Source organism: Beta vulgaris, chromosome 3 (genome assembly GCF_026745355.1).
Source record: "Beta vulgaris subsp. vulgaris cultivar EL10 chromosome 3, EL10.2, whole genome shotgun sequence".
Lineage (NCBI taxonomy): Eukaryota > Viridiplantae > Streptophyta > Magnoliopsida > Caryophyllales > Amaranthaceae > Beta > Beta vulgaris.
Window position 1 is genome coordinate 40,661,306 of NC_079204.1, and position 11,999 is coordinate 40,673,304.

Sequence of the window (11,999 nt, forward strand, 5' to 3'; positions counted from 1 at the left end):
ACTCACTCAAATAAATAATAGCTTTTATTCTTCAATCGATAATAAGAATATTCTCTCAATCCAAAATAACCAACTTATTCCTCAATAATATCAGAATAAGGAAATTTAAACCATTATAGCTTGACTACCTTCCAACAACTAATCTCAAACAATAAATAAATACTCTATGGAATTACACCATCATTCTCATCCTTAGTTCCTTTATATGGAGTAAACATTTCATCTTCAAAGTCTCCATAGTCTTCACTATAATAATAGTAGTAATAGTAATAATACACTAGTGGAAAAATGAAGAAGGGCTGCGCTGAAAAAGGCCTGTAGGGCTGCGCTTTTTGACAGCAGCCCTTTCAGTAGCAGCCCTTTACTTTTTAAGTAGGGCTGCGCTAGAAAAGTGCAGCTCTTAAGCTAGAAGGGCTGCGCTAGTTAGGAAAAAGCGCAGCCCTTCTAGCTCAGAAGGGCTGCGCTAGTTAGGAAAAAGGGCAGCCCTTCTGAGCTAGAAGGATTGCGCTTTTTCCTAACTAGCGCAACCCTTCCTACCAAAAAAAAAAATAAACAGAAGAGAAGAGAAACGAAACGAAAATACTAAACCCAAAAAAAAAAAAAAAGAATGAAACGAAAATGAAAAAAAGGAACAAAAACTAATATACAAAGAGAAGTATACAAAAAGTATACAAGAACATTAATCAAAACAAAGATGAAAATACAAGAAATTATATACAAAGAGAAGTATACAAGAACATTAATCAAAATAAACAAAGAGAAGTATACAAGAACATTAATCAAAACAAAGAGAAGTATACAAGAACATTAATCAAAACAAAGAGAAGTATACAAGAACATTAGTCAAAACAAAGAGAATTATACAAGAACATTAATCAAAATATATAAACAAAGAGAAGTATACAAGAACATTAATCAAAATATATAAACAAAGAGAAGTATACAAGAACATTATAGATCTGAAAATACAAGAAATACCTCCAAACATTAACCTAATAATGTTTAAATACATAAAACAAAATCCTAATACATAATTTAAGGGAAAAAAAAATTTCGGAAAAACTTAAAATGCCTATTTGGAGGCTTAAACGAACTCGGATGGCTTAAAAAGCCTAAACATCACGGCATAGCTGTGTGTTTGACTCGTTGGCTCGTTCTGCTTCCGAAAAAGTATCACAATAGGCAATCGGACTCCGTCGGCATGATTCGTGCAAATCATTTCAGCATTTTTGTTGCAACATTTCTGGGAGTTTTTGAGAGGATTAGAGAGAGAGAAGGAGGAGAGGGAGGAGGGATGTGAGAGAAGGAGGAAAAGGAATAATGAGGGACGTGAGAGAGGAGAGAGAATGAGGGATAATATATCTGAATCCCCGCTCAATATTTCAAAGCCCGCGGTATCGAAATTTCAAAATTTTTCAGGAAGGGCTGCGCTAGTTTTAAAAAAGCACAACCCTACCTTGAGAAGGGTTGCGCCTTTTAAAAAGCGCAGCCCTTCACCATAGGAAGGGCTGCGCTTTTTTAAAAGGCGCAGCCCTTCCCATTGAAGGGCTGCGCTTTTTTGAAAAAGCGCAGCCCTTCTTATTTGTAGGACTGCGCTTTTCCAAAAAGGCGCAGCCCTTCAACCATAGGGCTGCGCTTTTATCAAAAGCGCAGCCATTCTGTTTTTTTCGCCTAGTGATAACTCGAATCCTAGATCTAGTATATCTTCAAATACTTTTGGATTGATGTCCATTTTCATCCATCTCTAAAACACTCACATCGCTCAGATAAAGTCTCCAAATAACATTGTAGATGTCCTTTCAAGTTTGCACTCTAGTACAATCAAACTCTTGAATCACTTCCTATATCGCTAACAGGGATACCTACTTTTAACACATAATGCTTAATGCTCTCTAAGCTAGTGTAACTATAACCTCCAGGCTAATGACATCGAACATTCTCATCATCACTCGATACAATTGGGTTATGATAGCTTCCTACTCTATTAACTTGCCCGACAATTCTATTAACTTGCCTGGCAGACATTGTTAGAGATCTACAACAAATAAACCTATAATGTCTTAGAATTCTCATCATCACCCCGATAATTCTCTTTTTCTAGAAATAACTTTATAATAAACCTTAGAGAATTACCCAGGCATTATCGCCCGTGTGATAACGTTTCGGCTTACTCAGAATTTTGCAGCGGAAAACAATTTACTAAAAACCAACTTTATTGAACTTATGAAATAAGAAACCAATAACAATGTTTGAAACTGAAACACACCAACTTAAAACTAATGTCTGAAAACATAAACTCCTAGAAAACAACTTAAATGGTTCTAGTAATACAAGAGCCTCTCCATTCCAGATTCCCCAATGATATGCATCTTCGAACCTGTAATGTCAATGCCGTCTCAACTCTGCTCCCCCGAAGGATCACCACAGGATCAATAGGCAAAGCCATGATCACAAACACAGACAATCACGTAATCAGCAAAGCTGAGTACTACATATCAGACATACATAACCCTAAACATGATACTACAAAAATATAACTTGCAGGAATAAATAATAATAAAACATATAATAATCTGCAGACGACTCTTACTGAACTAGACTCTAAACTTTTATTTCTTCTTTAAATGGAATAGTTATGGGACGAGTTGTCTATACTGAAGTAGGAAATATGGGAGCTACCACATATTCCAAATGACCTGCGATATCGAGGAACCTTTGAACTAAAAAGGAAAGGTGATCAATCCAATCCTAGGAAAATACATGGCACGCTCACCTTGTATCCCAACCCTTAGTGTCCAACTCTAGACGTGCACCAGTCTAAAGTCTATGACCTATTCTCGTTGCACTATACGTTGTATACATTTTAATACTTGTGTTGACACCAACCAAGCACATAACACATAACTAATAATCACATAATCATCACAAAACTCCTTTTTATCTTAGAATTAACAAGTGTTCACAACTTATCAATCAAGACTCCTTTAACTTCTTTTATTCTTTACTAACTTGCCTGTTGAACCTAGCCAACAGTAAACTGTACCTTTATATAGGTATAACTCATATTTACCAAATAAGATCAACGGTTCTTACAAGATAAATAATCAATACTCAAGAATCTATGTAACACATGATTCAATCTTACTTACATTAATTCACTCACGAATTAATACTTAAACTGGACTTATCTGCTTGCATCAAACTTCCATACAAACATTAATACTCATAAATACTACTAATTTACATGTAGCACGCAGGCAAATAACATGTAAAACAATTCCAGTAAATCATATATATGAACAACAGAGTCCTATACATGATACTAAATAATAAAACATCCTTAAAGCATGTTTCTAATCATATAGCACGTAGACTATGTACGTACCTTGTATAAACGAATCTGTAGGCCACTTTTACGCTCTAAAAGTCTCCTACTACGAATTCTCCACCTAGAAAATAAAATAATGAAATAAATACTTTGAACTAAAAATTTACAACAACTTTAAAAACGTCCCAAACCCTTTTAAACGTCTTTAAAATCGTTTTTATGTATTAAACTTTCGTTACTTTTAATCCCTAGTATAGTACAACTATTCTAGTGATTAAAAATCATAAAAAAAACCCTTAAAATACATACTTTCTGAAATTCCAGCACTTATAAAAATTTATAAATCTTCTGAAAATATATCTAATACATATAAAATTATACACTAACCAAATCTCATGCTTTATACTTTATAAATATAGTTTCTAGCGATTAAAAACCCTAAAAACTATATCTTTCATAATAAAAACTGAAAATAATAAATCTGAAATTTATTATTTTTACATATATGACAGCCGAAATATATTTCGCATATAAAACCATAATTTAAATCATAAACATGCTAATAAACAATAAAATAATATAAAAACTAATACTTTAATGGAATCTTAGAAGAGAAGAAAAGAAAACAACCACAATAAGGAGGAAATGAAGGGCGCCGGCTGTGATTAGGGATGGGCAAGGGTAGGGTCTGGGTAGGGTCCAGCCGGACCCTAGACCCGGACCCTAATTTTTTTTTGCAGACCCAGACCCGGACCCGGACCCTAAGGGTCTGAAAAAATTGGACCCAGACCCAGACCCTTAGGGTCTGAAGGGTCTAGAGGGTCCAGGCTTAAATTCTTTAATTGGCCAAATTTTCAGCATTATTAATGTAAATAATCATCTGAAATTCGCATGACACAAACACAAAAAATCGCATGAAAAAAACACAAGAATTTGCATGAAACAAACACAAACATATAAATTGAAAAAAAGAAACAAACACAAACTTATAAACTGAAAAAAAACGAAACAAACACAATTCACAAACATATAAACTGAAAAAAAACAAAACAAACATACAAACTGAAAAAACGAAACAACCACAACTTACATAAGAGTTCAGAATGGGTGTTTTGGTGTTTTAGTTTAGCTATTAGTCTTTTAGAAAATCAGTTTGTTTTTTTAAAAAGAGTTAAAATATATATATTAAATATGTTTAGGGTCTAAGGGTTGGGTCTGGGTCCAAAATTTTAAGACCCGGACCCGGACCCTAAAAAATTTACTTGGACCCAGACCCGGACCCGGACCCTTAGGTCTGAAAAAGTTGGACCTAGACCCTTAAATTAGGGTTGGATCCAACAGGGTCTAGGTAGGGTCCTGGACCCATGCCCATCCCTAGCTGTGATACAGCATCAAAGTGACCGGCGGCAGCAAGATTCGGCACTTGAAAAAAGGTTTGTGACGTTTCTTGTTCGACAAGAAACGTTACTTAGCGAAGAAGAAACAAGCTTTTGAGGGAAAACTATGAAAGTCACGCTCAAAGAGGAGAGAGAACGTGAAAGGCCGGGTGAGGGAGAAAGAAAGAGAAATTACGTGCAAGGGATGAGAGAGAAAGTAGAGTGTAGGGTAAAATTTTGGGTTTTTAGGATATTTAAATAGAGGCTTTTCCTTTTATGCTTAGGAAAAGAGATTTTAATAAATAAAACTTTGATGACTAATAAGATGGGCTCATTAGGACTTTAGTCATCAAATAATCCTTTCCCTTTTTATTACTTTTGGGCTTTCGATTCCATTAAGCTTTCTTTTCAAATATGCTTTTAATAATTAAAACTCTTATTAAAACATGCTTAATTAAAATATTACAAATTTTATTAAGCTATGAAAAATATTTTAGTTGACTTTTAAAATAGTCAACCCTTTTTAAAAGTCAAATCATTTTCCAAACTTATTTGGATTTAAATATAACTACATAAATACTTTAATATATTTATGAAAATTCTTTAAAAATGTGGGGGATTACATGATTAATCATATGCGTCGTGTGCTTGTCTGATGCAGATACTGTCTCTCTCATCTACGTCGAGACTTGTGCCGTCGGACCAAGGTGCGACGCAAATGGTGGTCCCAGGTGCGACGCAAATAGTTGGTTCTCTACTAGTGCTTGGACCACTAGTTGGGCATTCAAAAGTATTATGCGCATTTGTTGTACGTTGCTTCATATGATCAACTTCCGTGGAGTCATCCATTGAGTTTAGCAAAAACGAGTGCCATTAGCAACTGCAATGTACACATTATTACTCAATTAGCCAAGCAAACAACTGCAATTCTGCAAATACGATTCAAAGTATCTAATACCTAAAATGACCGTGATTGAAGGGCCATAGTGGGAAATGAAAACATAACTAGATAACTTTGAAAGAAAAGAGAAACTTATTGAAAGAAAATAGTAATAAAGAATTATGCCTTTCTGCAACATAGAGCTGAATCTTCCAATATTATTCACTTTCAAGTAGTATGTTTCAATTCACTTTGAGCTTATTACTGATATAGTACTCTTGCGTTAGCTATTCCTGTCACAGATTCCATTTTATGAAATTCATCTCTCTCAAAGTGAATTGAAATTTGTCCTTTAAAAGCAGCTCTAGCTTTAGCTTACTAAACATATGAAAAGCAGAAGCAAACACAATCACAAGCAAACGTTGGCAGAAAGTATCTTTTCAATATGATAGTTGGATACAATATACATACAAGCACATGCTAGCAAGTTGAATTAACTTGCATCCTTGGATTTGCAATCTTACAGCTTAAAATAGCATCTTATCATACTTACAACCTTCCCTTCAATTAGTCCAAGTACAATTTGAAGCACAATACCTAGTACATGTCTTTCATATTGATTGTGATTTAATGTCGTCAAATTCATGTACAAAACCCACTATTTTTAGGTGATTTTGGATCATTTTTTACCCGGATCAACTTTTAACAACTGTTACATAGTAATTCAACAAATAAAAACAATCAAATTTCAAATCAAAATAACATAAAATTACAATTAACATGAACTTCAAAAATCGAACTTGTGTAGAAGCCTACATCACATTGTTTTTTCACTGATTTGAGAAAAAGCTGAGATTCATATTTAACATTTGATTCATTAGATGGAAACATGAATTCAACAGCATTTAGAACTAGTATCTAGGGTTTTTCATTCACAACAACGGATAAAGAAATTCAAAATCTACCATACACAATTTAAACACAAAGTTTTGAAATTTCTTACGCAAAGTAGCAGAGAAGTTGCGGTACCGACTAAAAGTTCAGAATTTGTTCGTCAACTTCTTGAAAAATCCTTGATTTCTTGTTTATATGTTCGTGGAATTTTGAATTGAATTTGGTCTTCTTCGAAGATTGAGTGAAATTACGAGGATGAGAATTGCGTAAGGGAGAAGAAAAAAAGGAGCGTCGACTTTGTTGATCAATTTCTAGTATTTCGGGTTTGTTTTTAAGGAAAGTATTTTGAGCTTTTCTTATATAGATATGGGAGAGTTCTCACCATATATATATATATATATATATATATATATATATATAGAATTGGGTTCATATGAGAACCTCCCTTATGGTGAGAACTACCTTAGGGTGAGAACCACCTTATGAACCGTTAGATTAATGAGATGAAGTAACTCACAACCGTTAGATCACCTCGACTTGTACGCACAAAAAATTTCCAATCTAGGGTCGTGCAGCTTCTTTCCATTTTTGTCATTTCTCTTTCTCTCTCCTATTTCGCACTTTCTCTCTCCTAATTCACAGTAAGTTTTCGTATTTCTTCTACTTTCGTTCGCTTAGTTGATTTTTGATGATTATTGTGGTTAATTTCGCACTTTCTCTCTCCTATTTCGCAGTTCATTGGATACATCGCAGTAACTTCTTCGTTCTCCGGTTAAGGTCTTCGCAATACGTAATCTTCTTCTCAATTTCTTTGATTTTTTCTTTAGATCTTGTGCATTTGTTGTTGTTTTCTGGAGATCTAAGGTTAGAGATTGTAAATTGAAATGTTAATCGTATGGAAAGTTAAATTAGGGTTTGCTTGTGTTAGTTTTTGCATGATTTTCGCATGTTTTTTTGCTGTTATGTTGATTGGCATTTGGCAATAACTCAGTAGTTTTTGGATGAGATGAGCAACACTTTAATAATATACTTTAATTGGCATTTGCTGTTCTTTTCTTGACCGAAATGAAACTTAGTAGTGGTGGTTCAAATCCTATCCATGTGTTTGAGAAGTTATAATTGGCAATTTAGATGGATTACTACTAAAGTGCAATGTGTGCATGTGTTGATTAGTGTGGTAGGTGTTTGCTGTTTTTGGATTTGGAGTTTCCTGAGGGTTTAAGATTTTTGCCGATTTAGTAGAAATATATGTTGCTTCATTAAGATTCACCCTTCTTTTTTTGACCAGCAACTTATTATTAGAATCACTACACTTAGTCACAACTCACAAGTGTTGTGGTGATGTTGGTGAAATGTAATGTGAATTTTGTTTACTAATTTTTCAGGTACTTAAATTTTTTCTACTTCAATTATTTTGTACTTCTTGTTTTAATCTTGTAAATGGAGGCAGTGGTTTAGTGAAGTAATTAATAGCTAGTACTTTGAATTTTTCCATTAAACTAGTGCAGATTGTAGTATTATGCTCTTTTTTCTTTTTCTTTTTCATGAAATTCCTGAATTCTGTCAAAAACATTAGGCAGAGAAGCATTGATTTGGTTATTCAAGTTATGAAAGCATATTTGTGTTTTTCGTGTCACTCATCTTATGATATTTCGAATATTGCATGTGCCAATGCCAACAACTTGTTAGCTGACTATTATCTACTTGATAAGGAGCTATGATGCTACTTAGAAAAAAAAAATGACATGCATGCCTTATTGCTGTATGTGTTCATCTTAATTGCCACTTATGTTGATAAAATGTGTAAACCTTGTTATGCTAGTCTGAGATTTTCAGTACGTTGTGTGGACTGCTGGGTTGTTATTTTATTTCAACGTGTGACTTATGCGATCCCAAACGAGGGTGAGAACAATGGGTAAGGTTAATCATGAGAGTGAGGCAGCAAAAGGTCTGTAGCTGGACTGGCAGATTGTAAGTTTTTGTCTAAACATTTCCTGAAATCAGACTAAATCTAGGATAAGCACCTTTCCTTTTCTCAGTATTTTATCTAACTAAGTTTTGGATTCTCTATCGATTGTTCCTTTGAGATTGAAGTTTGCTTGAGGCTGCATGTTTAGGATAGAAGTCGCTAGGTGGTACTTTTTTATTTCAACTTATAACTGAATTGCTCTTTTTATTGGATTTTCTGGTTTCAGTGAACTGTGATGTGATAATGGAGCGAAGAAAGGGTCTTTCTGAATGCTTCAGACTGATGTACTTGTTTATAGAAATCTGCTGGTTGGGTTTCAGCACATTATCTTGAACTTTCAGCTTTGTAGCAAAGAACTTATGAGAAGCTTCGGACTAATTAAGAACCTTCTTGTGGTTTGCTTATACATTGTGCAGTAGGTTGCCATCTTTGTCTGCACTGTGTGTGCAGTCTCTGAAACCTACTTGTATAGTTGTATCTAATATCTAACTGAATACTGGTTTAGCTCTAAATACCATTATTGAATGTTTTTTTTCACAAATTTGTGGTGAGAATCTACCCTATATAGCTGTTACCCATGAGGCTTGTAGTTTTTGTGAGGTTGCCACCTGTGGGCTGTGGCAGGGTTTGTGAAGAGAACAGCAAGTGCATAGACTGGCTTACCAAACTCCCTCGGTTAGACTTCTGCTTTTCTTCATTGTTTAAGCTTTCTCCAATTTGACCGAAGGAAGCAAGGATTCTTTTTATGTTTTTTCTTTGAGTACCAGCTAGATCTTTTAACGTTTTTATTGACAATAGATAGGAAGTTTATGCATAATTTGAGTTTCCTTTTCTTTCCATATTGCATACAAGTATTTCTTCGTTTTCTTCCTTTTTTGCAGAAGAGTGGTCCACTTCCTTCTCTTATGTCTTTTGTCAAAAATTGGGTACAATTAATTTTGTTTTTACAAAGAAAGGCTGCTGCAGCGTAGTCTTTATGCTAGAGGCCCTTTTTACCTATAGTGACAATTCATTTGAAGCAATACAAAATGTGATGAATATTCGTGGCTGTCGTTTCTGTATTTTTAATTCTTTAGTCATATCATAATACCTCTAGGCTATACGAGAAGTACCTCTAATATATACGACAAGTTATGGTGTCCCTTAGAAAATTTTTATTATTTTTCTAAACATATACAAGAAATAACTCTAGCCTTTACGAGAAGTACCTCTAATGTATACGAGAAGTACCTCTACGTTATACGAGAAGTACCTCTACTCTAAAGGAGAAGTACCTCTAATGTATACGACAAGTGATGGTGTCCCCTATAAAATTTCGTTAAAAATTGAAAGTATTTTTATTTTTATTTTTTTTCTAAAGATATACAAGAAATACTTCTAGCCTTCACGAGAAGTACCTCTAGGCTATACGAGAAGTACGTCTAAGCTATATGAGAAGTACCTCTAGGCTATATGAGAAGTACCTATAAGGTACATAAGATGTACCCCTATGCTATACAAGAAGTACCTCTACTCTACAGAAGAAATACCTCTAATATATACGAGAAGTACCTCTACGTTATACGAGAAGTACATCTAGGCTATACGAGAAGTACCTCTAAGCTATACGAGAAGTACCTCTAGGCTATCTAAGAAGTACCTCTATGCTATACAAGAAGTACCTCTACTCTAGAGGAGAAATACCTCTAGCCTATACAAGAAGTACCTCTAGGCTATACGAGAAGTACCTCTATGTTTTACGAGAAGTACCCCTACTCTAAAGAAGAAGTACCTCTAATGTATACGACAAGTGATGGTGTCCCCTATAAAATTTTGTTGAAAATTGAAAGTATTGTTATTTTTATTATTTTTATTATTTTTATTATTTTTCTAAAGATATACGAGAAAAACCTCTAGCCTTCACGAGAAGTACCTCTAGGCTATACGAGAAGTACCTCTACTCTAAAGGAGAAGTACCTCTAATGTATACGACAAGTGATGGTGTCCCCTATAAAATTTTATTAAAAATTGAAAGTATTGTTATTTTTATTATTTTATTATTTTTCTAAAGATATACGAGAAAAACCTCTAGCCTTCACGAGAAGTACCTCTAGGCTATACGAGAAGTACCTCTACGCTATATGAGAAGTACCTCTAGGCTATACGAGAAGTACCTCTAAGGTATACAAGAAGTACCTCTACTCTAAAGGAGAAGTACCTTTAATGTATACGAGAAGTACCTCTAGGTTCTACGAGAAGTACCTCTATGTTATACGAGAAGTACCTTTACTCTAAAGGAGAAATACTTCTAATGTATACGACAAGTGATGGTGTCCCTTAGAAAATTTTCTTAAAAATTGTAAGTATTTTTATTTTTATTATTTTTCTAAAGATATACGAGAAATACCTCTAGCCTTGACGAGAAGTACCTCTAGGCTATACGAGAAGTACCTCTACGCTATACGAGAAGTACCTCAAGGCTATAGGAGAGGTACCTCTAAGGTATACAAGAAGTACATCTACTCTAAATGACAAGTACCTCTAATGTATACGAGAAGTACCTCTACGTTATACAAGAAGTACCTCTAAGCTATATGAGAGGTACCTCTAGGCTATATGAGAAGTACCTTTAAGGTATACAAGAAGTACCCCTATGCTATACAAGAAGTACCTCTACTCTAGAGGAGAAGTACCTCTAATGTATATGAGAAGTACCTCTACGTAATACGAGAAGTACCTCTAGGCTATACGAGAAGTACCTCTACGCTATACGAGAAGTACCTATAGGCAATCCAAGAAGTACCTCTAAGGTATACAAGAAGTACATCTACTCTAGAGGAGAAGTGCCTCTAGCCTATACGAGAAGTACCTCTACGTTATACAAGAATTACCTCTATGTTATACGAGAAGTACCCTATTCTAAAGGAGAAGTACCTCTAATGTATACGACAAGTGATGGTGTCCCCTATAAAATTTCGTTAAAAATTGAAAGTATTTTTATTTTATTTTTTTTGTAAAGATATACGAGAAATACTTCTAGCCTTCACGAGAAGTACCTCTAGGCTATACGAGAAGTACCTCTAAGCTATATGAGAAGTACCTCTAGGCTATACGAGAAGTACCTCTAAGGTATACAAGAAGTACCTCTACTCTAAAGGAGAAGTACCGCTAATGTATACGAGAAGTACCTCTAGGTTCTACGAGAAGTACCCCTATGCTATACAAGAAGTCTCTACTCTAAAGGAGAAGTACTTCTAATGTATACGACAAGTGATGGCGTCCCTTAGAAAATTTTGTTAAAAATTGTAAGTATTTTTATTTTTATTATTTTTCTAAAGATATACGAGAAATACCTCTAGCTTATACGAGAAGTACCTCTACGCTATACAAGAAGTACCTCTAGGCTATACGAGAAGTACCTCTAAGGTATACAAGAAGTACATCTACTCTAAAGGAGAAGTACCTCTAATGTATACGAGAAGTACCCCTACGTTATACGAGAAGTAGCTCTAGGTTATACGAGAAGTACCTCTAGGCTATACAAGAAGTATCCCTATGCTATATAAGAAGTAC

The 11,999-nt window shown here is 34.5% G+C and overlaps 2 long non-coding RNA genes across 2 annotated transcripts; one reads left to right on the forward strand and one right to left on the reverse strand.

Annotated features, from left to right (window-relative positions):
• Positions 1–2,195: 2,195 nt before the first annotated feature.
• On the reverse strand, positions 2,196–6,851 carry LOC125496062 (uncharacterized). The gene is made up of 4 exons (XR_008968822.1): positions 6,588–6,851; positions 5,328–5,584; positions 3,386–3,449; positions 2,196–2,402 (listed from the first exon to the last, which is right to left on the reverse strand). It is a non-coding gene; the product is annotated as an uncharacterized LOC125496062 (long non-coding RNA).
• Positions 6,852–7,220: 369 nt separating this feature from the next.
• On the forward strand, positions 7,221–9,286 carry LOC125496063 (uncharacterized). Its single transcript, XR_007272747.2, has 2 exons — positions 7,221–7,268; positions 8,674–9,286. It is a non-coding gene; the product is annotated as an uncharacterized LOC125496063 (long non-coding RNA).
• Positions 9,287–11,999: the final 2,713 nt, after the last annotated feature.